Genomic DNA, 13,340 nt, shown 5'->3' with positions numbered 1-13,340 from the left:
AGATGATTCTAAATCCAGTCATGCTGACAATCTAGATTTGCCCGTCACAGGAGGTAATTAAGATTAAGTGAGGTAGCTGGGCAGTGGTGGTGCATGCCTTTAATCCCAGCACTCGGGAGGCAGAGACGGGCAGATCTCTGTGAGTTCGAGGCCAGCCTGGTCTACAGAGCGAGTTCTAGGACAGCTAGGGCAATAGAGTGATGCTCTGTCTCAAAAAAGGAAAAAAAAAAATAAAGGAACATAGGAGGTACCGCAGGAGTTCTCACATGGTTATACATTAGTCTATCAACAATCAATGAGACCACATGAAACTGAAAAGCTGCTGTAAAGCAAAGGACATTGTAGTCAGAACAAAGCGACAGCCTACAGACTGGGAAAGGATCTTCCCCAACCCTGTATCTGACAGAGGGCTAATATCCAGAAGATATAAAGAACTCCAGAAGTTAAACAGCAACAAATCAAGTAACCCAATCAAAAAATGGGGTGCAGAGCTAAACCAGTGTTTCTTAATACTGCCCAGGCAGCCCGTGCGCTCTCCGCTCCCTTCTTCAGAAGTGGGTTCCTGCCCCTCCCCTCGTCCAGCCTGGCTCCGGTCCTGGAAACCCAGCTGGGTTGGTGAGCGAGAACGATGAAAGAACAGCCACACAAGACACACTTACAGAAAAGTGGGGACCAGGTGGTTTGTGTTCATTCTGATGGAGCACGTGGACCAGGCACTTCAGCTGGTGTGGCTCAGCAGGGAGAAGTTAGCTCCTCTCCGGAGGAGGCTTCCATAGGGGAGCAGTGTCAGGCTGCCATCGCTAAGGAGGCAGCTTTTGTACACACTGCTCAATCCTTCCTAAACATCGTGTACTTGGACTAGAAGCCTTTGCCGTGCCCATGGGTCTGAGGAACTGGGTCCTTGATACGGCTGTGCCCGTACCCAGCTATACGCATTCACTGGGGACTTCCTCAGCCCCCCACAGCTCCTTCACTCCACCCCTTTCTCTACCCTTTGCTTCCACTCTCAGAGGTCCCTGGTCCCTTAACCTGCTGCAACTCGTGCCCTGTCCTCACTGTCCACACTGCCCCCTTCAGCCAGCTTCAATCCCACCATTCCCAGAGCTGAATACAGGAAAGGACTCTGGTTTCCTGATTATTCATTTATTTATTTACTTTTGTAGTAAAATAATATAACATGCACCATCTTACATTTTCCTCAGTGGTGTAGACACTGGTAAGTTGTCCATGCTCCCGGAAATAATCCCTCCTCACCCAGGTTCACGAAAGCAACCCTGATGAAACTCAGTGGGTCACAACAAAAAGGCACAAAAAGGATGTGCTAGGAAGGAAGAGGGCAGCCAGTAGGGACAAGAGAAGACAGTGCGGACAAGAGAAGAACACAGTTGTTATCAGTTACTTTTCTTGTTGCTGTGATCAAATCTCTGACAAGAAGCTACTGAAGGAAGGAAGGAAAGAAAGGTCTGCTTTGGCTTATCTAAGAGGATATGGTCCCATCGTGGTGTGGAAGCCATGGCAAGAGCAGGAAGCAGCCAGCCACAGGCATGAGCCGTTGGGAAGCCGAGCTGAATACCGGTACTCGGCTTGCTTTCTCATCTTCTCTGCCTAAGGGACCCAGCCTGTGGAACGCTGCTGCCCACAGTAAACATTTTGGGTCTTCCTGCCTCAGAGAACCAAATCAGGATGGTCCCCCACAGAGCACACCCAGAGTTCTGTCTCCAGGTGCTTCTAGATCCGGGCAAGCTGACAACCAATAGCAACCACCGCAACGAACAGAATTTATTACACACACCTGTTCAGAATTGTCCAAAAATAACCTTTATTTCCTATCTTAAAATGCAGAACTCAGTGGCATTTACACATGCGGTGTTAGTATAACCATCGCCATTAGTGAGTTGGGAACATTTTCAACAATCCAGAAACAAACCTCATACCTATTGCTGGATGGTGCATGCCGTTAATCCCAGCATTCTGGAAGCAGAGGCAGGCAGAGCTCTGTGATGTTCGGGGCCAGCCTGGTCTACAGAACAAGTTTTGGGACAGCCAGGGCTACACAGAAAAACCCTATCTCAAAAATAAACAGATAGATATGACAGATGGGAAGAAAGAAAGAAAGAAAGAAAGAAAGGAAGGAAGGAAGGAAGGAAGGAAGGAAGGAAGATATGTGACCCTGTTTTCTTTCTTTGGTTTTGTTTTCTGTTTTTGGTTTTGCTCATCCTGAGCAGGCACAGTGACTGCTGAGGGATGTTGCGTTGTACAGACAACATGGTACTCAGCTGTCTGTCCGTTGGTGGACTCTTAGGTTGTCCCACCTCTGCTGTCGGGCATGATGGTAGCCGTAAGCAGTCCTTGACCCTCGCTGGCTCATGGCTTCGCAGCTCCGTTCTCCGCGTCCCAGCATCCCAGGGTGCCCTCCTTGGTATCTTCACATAATTTTTTCATAAGCCACCTGGAGGAGGTAATACAAAGGTAAAACAGAGGAAGAGGTCTGTCTGGATTACTCCGCTTCAAACGTGGGAAGAGCTGTGTTGAGCTGGACTTCCTAAGAAACGAGAGTGTTAGAGAGTCAAACTGTGTACTAATGACTTCTAGAGGCTTTGACAACGGAGGAGGAGTTCACCAAGGACCTCTGTGATAGAACGATGAGGCAGATGATCAAGCCTGCCTCAGGGGTGGATATTTATCCCCCCAGAGTAAATGGGTACATTTCTCTCCACCGCAAGGTTCATGCTAGCAGGAATGGAGATGGTTTGCCCATTCAGGGGCTCCCCCAACAGCCAGGCATAGTGGGGAGAGAGACATGAACTACAGCTACAGGTACGGTGATGACCTAGGGCCACTCTCATCCAGGGAGCGAGCAGGTACAGGAGGAACAAGCAAGGCCTCATCTTGCCTTGGCCCTGAGTATGCTGAGCAAAATAAGCTAGGCCTATTGCGTTCATCAGGGGTAGAAAAATGTAGGGAAGAGCTCCAGGATATATAAACATTATGTCTCAGAGAGAATGACTGAGGATTACAGAGAACTAATTAAGAGAGTGCCTCCTATCCAGGCTTTGTACCCAACCTTGATCTGTGGAGGAAACAATTGAGATAAATGAATGGAACCTTTCCAAGCTGTAGTAGACTTTATGTTTGACTTTGGCATCTTCTTAGTTGTGAGCCTCTGGGATCATCTGACACTGGGAACAGATGATGACACACTTGAGGAGTGCTTCACCAAGGTCATCTTTGTTGTGCGATGGTTGTTTGGGATGTTGCCTTGTCCTGCCCATCCTCTGGAAAAGGTTGCTGTACAGATGACGTAATGCTAACCTGAGTGTTTTGCAGATTTGGGAAGCCAATGGAGAGACAAGCAGGTACTTCTACCTGCCTTACAACCTTACTGGGCCTGGGTTAACCAAAAGGAAAAATGGGTTTTCAAACAATAGCTACAGAGTTTAAATTCAAAAAGTATCCTACATGAGCAGAAAAGGACATTCCCAGAGATCCTAAGGTTACTGAATAAAAATCCCAAAGCCAGGGGTGGGATTCCTCCTGTGAGTGGCTGGCCAGGGGAGCCCCCGAGGCCCCACAAACCATAAAAGCTATTGCCACTGTTGTTGGTTGTATGCCAGAAGTAGATGGTAAGACTACTGATGAAGACACCATCTGTACATGTTTGGACTGTAGAACATGGTAAAATTAAAGTGTGGCTGAACTGGAAATTCCCGTCCCTGCTGGCTAGCTTTCACAGTGCTGGAAGGGGCCATGCAGACTGCTGGAAGAGAAGTGATGGACTATGATGTGAAAGTGTAAGCTAAAATAAACCCTTTCCACCCTAGCTTGCTCTCTCTCGCTCTCTCTCTCTCTCTCTCTCTCTCTCTCTCTCTCTCTCTCTCTCTCCACCCTCCCTCCATTGCTACAAAGGAATCTCATTCTGTACAATGTTTAACATTAAGAGACAACCGAGTTCACAAACCACCTCACCTCAGTCCTGGTGTTGTATTAACAGTTTTCTCCCAGATTGAAACATTGTATCCTGCAGGAAAGATGCTTAAGCCCAAAGGTAAACAACTCAAAAGAACTTCAGGAAGTTCCTGAAGCTAATCAGATTCACTAGGACACCTCCCTGTCAGAGTAAACAAACAAACAAAAAAAGTCCCTCTGAAACTAAACAGAGCCAAGCTGCAAAGAAGATTATCAGGCCAGATCAGCTGCCTGGAAGAAGTTTAGAACAAATTAAGCATCGGGAAAGGACACTCTCCAATCTGTGAGCTACTGTGTTCCAAGTTCCCAGCTTAATGAATTATCACACATGCTGGTATGGGCTATGGTGATACAGCCGTCTTTGAGTCATTTCTGCTCCTACAAGTAAACCCTCACCTATACATTCCTATACATAAATAAATTTACCAAGTAAAATTCATTGGCTCACCAAATTAGACTTTGGTAGTGTCTACGCTTCCTGTCTGGAGTGAGTAGACATCGTATGTAGTGTGTAAGGTAAAAGATATGAGCTCACTTCCAGAACTCCCCAATCCCTGAGCATCAAACCCCACCAATCCCCACCCTAGAAACTTCACCCCCCACAAAAAAAAAAAAACCTTTATAAAGCCGGACACCTGCCAAGTTCCCTGCTACATCACAGAGGCAGCCACCCACTTAAATCTTTCCCAATAAATATCTTGTGTGAGGTTTGCTGTGTGCTGTCTTTGTGGTCTTCCTTGGCTTCCAATTGCCAGGATACCTTTCCCTTCAGAGCTGTAGCACATGGAAGGCGGAACCCTTCCTCCTCAGAGCTGTAACACTTACATAGTGTCTTCTCAGGAAAAGTTTTGCAAACAACATCTGGGTACCCCAGAGAGCAACAGGGTCAGAAAATCCAGCTCAGGTGCCACCATCATCTTAGTCCATCCCCACTGGGACTCTTTAATAGTTTTCTCAACTATAGAATAACCTATAGAACTTGCTATCACTAACTGAGTGTGGTGGTTCTAGCCCATAATCCCAGCACTTGAAAGACTGAAGCATGAACATAAACACAGATTCAAGACAACCTAAGCTATATAGAATTCCAGGACAGCCTAATATATAGAATAAGACCTCAAAAACATAGATGATAGATAGATAGATAGATAGATAGATAGATAGATAGATAGATAGACAGACAGACAGGATGGATAAATGTTACATCTCTCTGTGGTCCCTCAAATCCTGGCCTACACCATGGGTATTTGACAAAATACCCAGGATGTAGAACAATCTCCGTAACTGATCAAGAAGGAAACAGAGTTCTTGGCTGCAAAGTTCTTACCAGCTTTCAGGACTGTCATGCCCCTGAATATCCTCCAGACCTCTCCCATTGTCTTCCCTAAGACTCTGGCCACACCCGGTGGAATCACAGGAAAGGTCACTAGAACTCTTTGCTAGTTTACCACACAGAGAAACTGCTTCCCCTCCCTAGACATTCCTCTCCAGCATGCTGTTCCAATCAGAGCCTCACTAGGTGACAACAAGGCTATAGGGCTGATATCTAGAGCTCTGTTCTCCAGTCTTTAGGGGATGGAGGATTGGAAACTGAGGGCTGCAGTGGAATAAAGCAGGTATTATGCCATTAGAGGCCCTGAGTTCAGGCTCTCCACCTGGCCATCTTCCTTAAGCTTGTCCCTACAGGAAACCACAAAAGCAGTATAGGAAGGGCTCCTACCCTGAATCAACAACTACTTGATAAGCTATATTAAACACACATTAATCAATAAATCTCAGGCAATCAGTTCACCAAGACTAAAGAAACACAAACAGACACAAGACTGGGGTACTAAGGGCAGGTGCTAATCGTGCTCTATCACAGAATCCCAGCCCTTGTTGGTCTGTCATCTTCACACTTCACTGAAAATCCATCAAAACAACTGCTGGGCTATTAGCCCTAACTTTGAGCCAGAGCCTCCCTCGGGCACTGTTATATGGCTGCAGCCCCTTTATTAATACTTAGTGTAATTGCTTTCACGGCAGATAATTGTGACAACGCAGTTTAAATCCAGAAGGGGAGCTGGAGGATGGAATCATTGCATCTTATGTTTAATATGCATGGGACTCATCTTCTTTGGGCAAGACAGCATTTCAAACACTTTTGCTAAACAGGGTAGGTTACTCAGTGCAAAAAGAATTCACCATCATATTTCTTAAGCTGTGACGTAGGAGAGAAGTAAAAACTATCTGATTTACAACATTTCCATCCACCAACATCTTTTCCATGTCATGACTTGAGCATAAATGTCACATAGTATTTGAAAACCAAAATGCAGTGCTAATCAGCGCCCTAGTGACTACAGCCCACGGAGCTGAAGATCTGTATTCATAAACAGTGCCCGTAAGTCACGTTTTAAGACTTTGAAGTTTCGGCCCCAAAGCCTATGATAGGACTGTGACCCGCCAGGACATACAAGAGCAAGCGGATGAACCGAGAGAGACGCTTATTAGAGGTGGGAGGACCCTGAAATTAGACTGCAGTAAAGACCGCTGCAAGTCCATGCTCCTCACAAGGGAAGACTCCAGCTTCCAAAATAAAGACTCTTCTCCCTGCGTATGGATCCTAGCCCCACACTGTGAAACACACTAGCCCAACCCAGAGCTTGGCGGAGAGGCTGGGGTTCCTAAAGGCTTTGCCCTATAGCAGTGGCTTCTTGTTGCTCTGAACTTAAAAGGAGAGTGGAACCACCTTCCGAAGTCAGGAGCGACGCAGTCGGGATACTCAGTCAAGTGGTAATTTGTTTTTATTGCTACAAGCTGGATTTTTCCAATGGCTCAGTCTTGGGGTTGTTTTTAGAGCAAATTAAAGGTCACCCCACCTTGGACTCACATCACTCACTTTCACTGCTTTTTTAGGCGGAGAGGAGTACACAGGTGACATGCTGAGAACTGCTCAGTAGCTGCCACACAGGCATCTGTCCCATTTGCGAGCATCAGTTGTCTAAGCAGGAAGAAAGAGCCACCTACCACGGTAGCTGCCAGGAGCCAGTGGATATCAAAGGCAGGGAGACACGACCCGAAAAGGATCACATCTGTGCTGCTTCCGGAACAAAAACCCTCAATAATAAACTACCATCTGCTGGGACCATCACCTCTGAGAAGAACCGAAACAGTGACAGTAACTGAGTCAGAAGGACCATCTCCTCACTTCCTCAAAAAGACAGCCAATAATCTTACGCTGAAGTTACACATTAAAACCTTGTTCATATTTCTCTTATATTAATTGCTCTTATGTTAAATTTGCACGGTAAAAGCACTGTTTATACTTCTCTTAGCTTGCTATAGACTGGTGAAACTGTCCCTCGTGGATATACATTTATCAACGCAACAACAAGAACTAAGTCTCTAAATGCCACCTGTGTTTGCCTGCACCACCCAGTGCGACAGCCCCAAGATGGGCTCTGTTAGTGGGTACATACAGTGTAGCCAGACCCAACGGAGGTGTCCTGTGAATGTTGAATTCACCATGCCAGAGTTCAGAACCTCAGGATCAGGGCTGGGAGTGTAGCCCCCGTTGTTAGAGAGCTTGTCTAGTGTACACAAAACCCTGGTTCAGTCCCAACACCGTAAACCAGACATGGTGGTGTGAACCTGTAACCTGAGCACCCAGGAGGTGGAGGCAGGGGGATCAGTAGTATAAGGCCATCCTTGACTGCGTTCCAAGTTCCAGGCCAACTTGTGATACACAAAACCCTGTCTCAAAACAAAACAAACAAAAAAGGCTGGGTGGTGGTGGTGCACACCTTTAAACCCTTGAGCAGCAGAAACAGGCAGATCTCTATGAGTTCAAGGCCAGCCTGGTCTACAGAGTGACTTCCAGGACAGCCAAGGCTACACAGAGAAACTCTGTCTCAAAAAACCAGAAGGGAGAAAGAAATGAAGGAAAACAGGAAGGAAACCGTACCAGAAGAAAATGCATGTTTCATTATTTTTATATTAGTTACTGGTTAATGTTGAAGTGATAATATTTTAGGCGATTTGTGTCGAGGAAAATATGGCACTTAAATTAACATTTACTTGTTTATGTGGCTTGAGAATCTTGTTGCTCAGTGGCAGTACTCCACAGAGAGTCAGCATCGGAGCTTCCGGTTCTATAAGTATACATGTTATGTTATACATTTGTCACTGGAATACCAAATAGATGGGGTACAATGTATGTTTTCACACAGGGCTAAGAGTTGGGACAATGGCTGAGAACCTTAACGTTTGCTGAGAGCAGCCTTCAGAGTCACTGTTCCATCCCGTGGGTAGACCTGACGTTCCTTGTGACCACTAGAGGGCAGTGATGTATATAAAATGTGACTTCATCCATTGTGGAGCCCTGGCCCCATGCAGGGCTGACACCAGCTAATTATTAAAGTCCAGTCTTTTGCTCTCCCACTTACGTGCCACATAGCCGGGAAGAGAAAGATCGCAGGGACAGAGTGGAGCCAAGGCTGTCCCTTAAACTGTGAGGCTCAGAGGAAGGCGTGCTGTGAAAGAAAGCAGATGTTCAAAGGCAGATGCGCAGAGAGCCCCGGGCTGTGGAATCAGGTTTGCCTTCCCTGAGTGGCCACTAACAAGATGCATGGCCCGAAGCAAATCCCTTGGCCTCTGTTTCCTGGGCCCGATCCCCCAGAGTGAGGAGGAGGAACAAGGTGAACCTCCACAGAGCCCAACACCACTGTCCCGCAGGTTCAAGAGTAAAGCCCTAAGGCCCTGTTATAATAGGTTTGATGGTCGTCTAAATGAGTTCCAATTACAGGACTTCCAGGCACAGTAGTATTTACTGTAAGTTGATGATTCAAGGGCCCCTCCAAACACTTAGCAGTAATAGACAAAAATAGAAAAAGTTTAAAGTTTGAAAGCCAAAGCTGGGGAGACGGTTCAGGTAGTAAAGTCTGAGTTCAGTTAGCAAGCGTGCTGTGAGGACCTGTGTTTGGATCCCTGCCGCTCACCTAAGAAAGATGGGCACAGCTGTTGGAGTCTAATCCCAGCTCGGGTGGGAAGCAGAGAGGCAGCTCCCTGAGGCTCCTTGTCAGTTGGCCTAGCTGAACCAGTGAGTTTCAGTGAGAGATCCGGTCTCAAAAAAAAGGTAGAAAGCATTGCAGCAAGACACCTGACATCAATATCTGCCCTGCACACACACTCATACCCACTCCCACACATACATGCACACACTCACATAGGCATACACACCCCCTCCAATCACATATATACACACTCGCATACACTCACACACTCACACTATATATACACACACCACACATACATTCACACACACAGAAGTTGTGGAGGATCATATGCCAACTAGTAATGAGTGTTATGAAAAAAAAGGCAGGCTCTTTAAAGATACAAAGGAATAGCTAACAATCATTGATAAAAACATGGGTTATGAAACAATACATAGCCCAAGTAAAAGAAAACGCAAAAAAAAAAAAAAAAAAAAAAAAACCAGTGAAAGGAAAATGTGTGCATTAAAATACATCAGTTGAGTAGTCGTACATAAACCCCAGAGAATCATGGTGGAACAAAGAACAGTAATGAGATGGCATAATGGTACCAAAGAAATCACCCAGAGATTTTTTTTTTAAGATTTATTTATTAATTATGTAGACAATGCCCTGCCTGCATGTACACCTGAACTCCAGAAGAGGGCACCAGATCTCACCATAGATGGTTGTGAGCCATCATGTGGTTGCTGGGAATTGAACTCAGGACCTCTGGAAGAGCAGCCAGTGCTCTTAACCTCTGAGCCATCTCTGCAGTCCCAGGAAAGGCATTTTTAATATGAAAACAGCACTCTCCACTGAAGGTCCTGGGCAAGGCAGAAGGAGCTGCTCACGGAGGCGAAGGCAGAGGGGACAAAGATGCACCTGTATGACTTGAACATCCTGCCCGAGATGTCCCACAGGTCATCTCGGGGTGTGCACAACTGCAAGACCCCAGGTCACTGGAGGTCGACCAGGAAGAGCAGCCACCCACTCCTCTCGCTTTCTCCCCATCAAGTGACCCACGAAGACGCATGCCCGCCCCAAAAGAACAGTATAGAGGAAGTGTACAGTACTCTCTCCAGGATTCCATGGACTTCGGGCACGGATAGGGGTGTTACCTTTGGAAGATTGTCAGCTCTGGGTGAAGGCAGGAGTCTGGAGTTCCCGTGATGGGGTTAACCTTATGAGGAGAGACCAGAGCTCCCTCTGTCATTTGAAGACTCGGGCAGAAAGCAGCTATCTGCAAGCCAGGAAGTGAGCCTCCAGAAGCTCGGAGGAGTGATTGGCTGTTGCTCACGTCATTCAGCGTTATCATTTGCTAGCACAGCAGCCCAAGCTAAACAAGTGTGTGATAGCCTGTGTCTGCACTAGAGACACTGAGACAGAAACAGGTGAACGTGGAATTTTCCTGACCCCAGAGAACAGGAAAAAGGGTCCAGCCCAGGTGCCAGCAGCTGTCAGAGAGGAAATAGCTCAGAAGCAATGACCCTCCCCTACTCACTCCTTCCCCGAATAGTGGACTGGCCTGGCCTCTGTTTCTGTACATCTGGAACACCTGCTCAGCTCTTAATAGCAGCATTTACAGGAACCATGTTCTTGGACTGCCAAGCCCCGCTGTGCCCTGCGATCTTCCAGGGTGCTTTCAAATATGCTCTCCCCCTCAGACTCCAGTTCAGTTGGCCTTAGTTGTTGCCTGGGCGAGAGCGTTGTTTATAACTCCCTTTTAATCACGGCTGGGAACTACTGGCCTAGAACTTGGTAAGACAAAGAAAACCTTCCTCACTACCCGAAGGGCTGGATCTTGGCAGAGGACTGGCGGGGCCCCTGCACAGCTCGGGAAGTACCTTCGTAAACCTCAGAGCCCGTTGTTAGGACGGCTGTGGGCACCACTTTCCCTTTCCTCGAAGGAAAAGCTCCTCTCTAAAATCGTAAAAGAGGAAGCTGGGGGTGCTTGTCAGCAAAAAAAGCAAACCCCCCGGCATGGAGGGAAGCTTGCTCTTCCCCTGACACTGACAACAGGAAAGGCCAGCAGACAGCGAGATCCCTCACTTCTTACCTGCGTGTGGGAATGACCTAGAGAAAGTAGGTCCGCCTTCAGATCCTGTTCCCCGGGGCCTAGAAAGCCCTCTTCCCCACCAATTGTCCCCTTTGCCCCTGCTTCTCCGTCCCTGTTTCCTAACTCTTCCTGTCCTTCCTTGGTCTCATCATGACTGATGATCCCAGGCTTCTCCCCATAACCCATCCCTGCCCCTCAGCCTCCCCAGTCCCGGGGGGGGGGGGCAGTTCTGTGTCCTAGCTACGCATTTCCCTCAGGCAGCTATGCCTGCGAACACCTGAGTCCTCGTCCCCTCTCCCCAGACCTCCTCACGGAAGATCGAATTGTCTCCCCGAGCCGCCATGTGTTGGCTGAATCATCTTCCTGTGTTCGTGACTCCCAGTCGCTTGTTACATAAAGCCCAGCCTCCTCGGCAGAAGCTTCAGAACTCCCTGTAGCCTTACCTCACCCCTTCTCTCCCCACCGCAGTGGCCTCAGAGCTGGGCTCTCTACCACACACAAGCTACGAACCCGAACTTGCTTGCTCCCCTGTGGCGGCTAGCTTCAAACTTAAAACTTGACCCCAGCCTACTTCTTACCATCCCATCTGTGCCCCACCCCCCTGCCATGTCCTCCCTGCAGCAGCACCACCTACCCTCGCCATCTAAGTCCTCAGAGCTCCTGGAGAGTCTGTCTTCTTTGCTCTTCCCTGCTCATCCAGCCTCGGGTCCTAATAAAAAGCAGAAACTTGAGGTGACCCTATTTCTTGTCACTGTGCCCAGTACAAAGCAGGTGCCAACCCTGCTCCCGGGTGCAACCCAGAGGACTAAGGCTTTGGGTAGTGGAGTGGGCAGACAGCTGTGAGCACACAGGTAGGTGGATGACAGCCGCCCTGGAAGCAGAGACACCCAGAAGAAAGGTGACTTATGCTAGACACCATAGCTCAGCCTCGCTCTTCAGCTTCCAGCTTCTAGCACACTCACTCTCATGCCATGGGTCAGGAAGCCACGACTTTGGTAGAGCTGAACCAGCAGGCAGCCTGGATCTACACAGCCACATGGCCTTCCCTTCTATTTGGCTGGAGGGAGAGAACAGCCTGGCAAGAACAACTGGGGAGAGTGTATTTGAGCTCACAGTTCCAGGTACATCACAGCAGGGACATGAAGGAGTCTGGAGCTCGAAGGGCCAGTCACATGGCATCACATTCTCCTTTTCATACAGTCCAGGATCCCAGACGAAAACCTGATGTGACTCACAGAGGGCAGAAACACCCACCTCAACTAACAACCTGACAGAAAGATGCCCCACGGGCATATGCCCAGGGCCAGTCTCCTTGCTGATTCTTATCTCAAAAGCTGAGCTTTGAAATTAACCGTCATTCACAGGGACTGTGCTAATTCAGCAGCCAGACCTGAGGCCACACTCTTGCATAAGGAGCCCCAGCGAGGGAGCCACTGGGACACGGCCAAGTCTCTTCACCCTCACCACAGAGCACAGCATGAGCATCTTGATTGAACATCCACAGGAAAGGGCTACAGCCAAAGTCACATGAAGTCCTCACTGGATCGCTGTTAGCACACAGGCAATTCTGCTGGCCACACTCGGGGACACAGTGATGTCTTATGTCATCACCTGCCACCACCTCCAGGTGCACTAGCGGGTGACTGCAGTCCATAAAAAAGATGGCCTCCACCCCCAGCTCTCTCTCTCTCTCTCTCTCTCTCTCTCTCTCTCTCTCTCTCTCCCTGTTACTGCTGTTTCCCTCTTTCTCTATCTCCCTGCCCGCCCCCCGCCCTCATAGTTCACTTACTATTTCTACCCCTTCCCCAGGCTCACACCTCCCTTCCCACAATAAACCTCTGTCACGTGACATAATTTCTCAGGGGGGTACAGCTTGGCATGGGCCAGCCATGGAGCCACACAGCCACCGCGTCGTCTTTGTATATCATAACAATCCCACCTTCCATTTTGGAGGACTGTCCAGTGCTCCCAATCATTGCCAGCCTCCACCCATTCCTGCTCAAAAACCCTCAGGATCGGCCCCCAGCATGCCTCATCTCACTCCGCTCATCTGGAGCACAAGGACTGGGGGAGCCCTGCTCAGGGCCCTAAGTGACAACAGAACAGACATCTGGAAGATGGCTGCCTGCCATGCTGTAGTTGCAGAGGGGACTGTGACGTGGCTGAGAGGCTGTGTAGTTGCTTCTGGTGCTCAAGGGATTGTACGTGGTGGTTGAGGCAGTTACAGAATCAGCTCGGTTGTGATTGTCTGATCAGGTGTGTGTGTGTGTGTGTGTGTGTGTGTGTGTGTGTGTGTGTGTGTG

Source organism: Psammomys obesus, unplaced genomic scaffold (genome assembly GCF_907164565.1).
Source record: "Psammomys obesus unplaced genomic scaffold, mPsaObe1.curated_primary_1811, whole genome shotgun sequence".
In the NCBI taxonomy this organism is placed as follows: domain Eukaryota; kingdom Metazoa; phylum Chordata; class Mammalia; order Rodentia; family Muridae; genus Psammomys; species Psammomys obesus.
Note: the sequence above shows the minus strand (reverse complement) of the source record.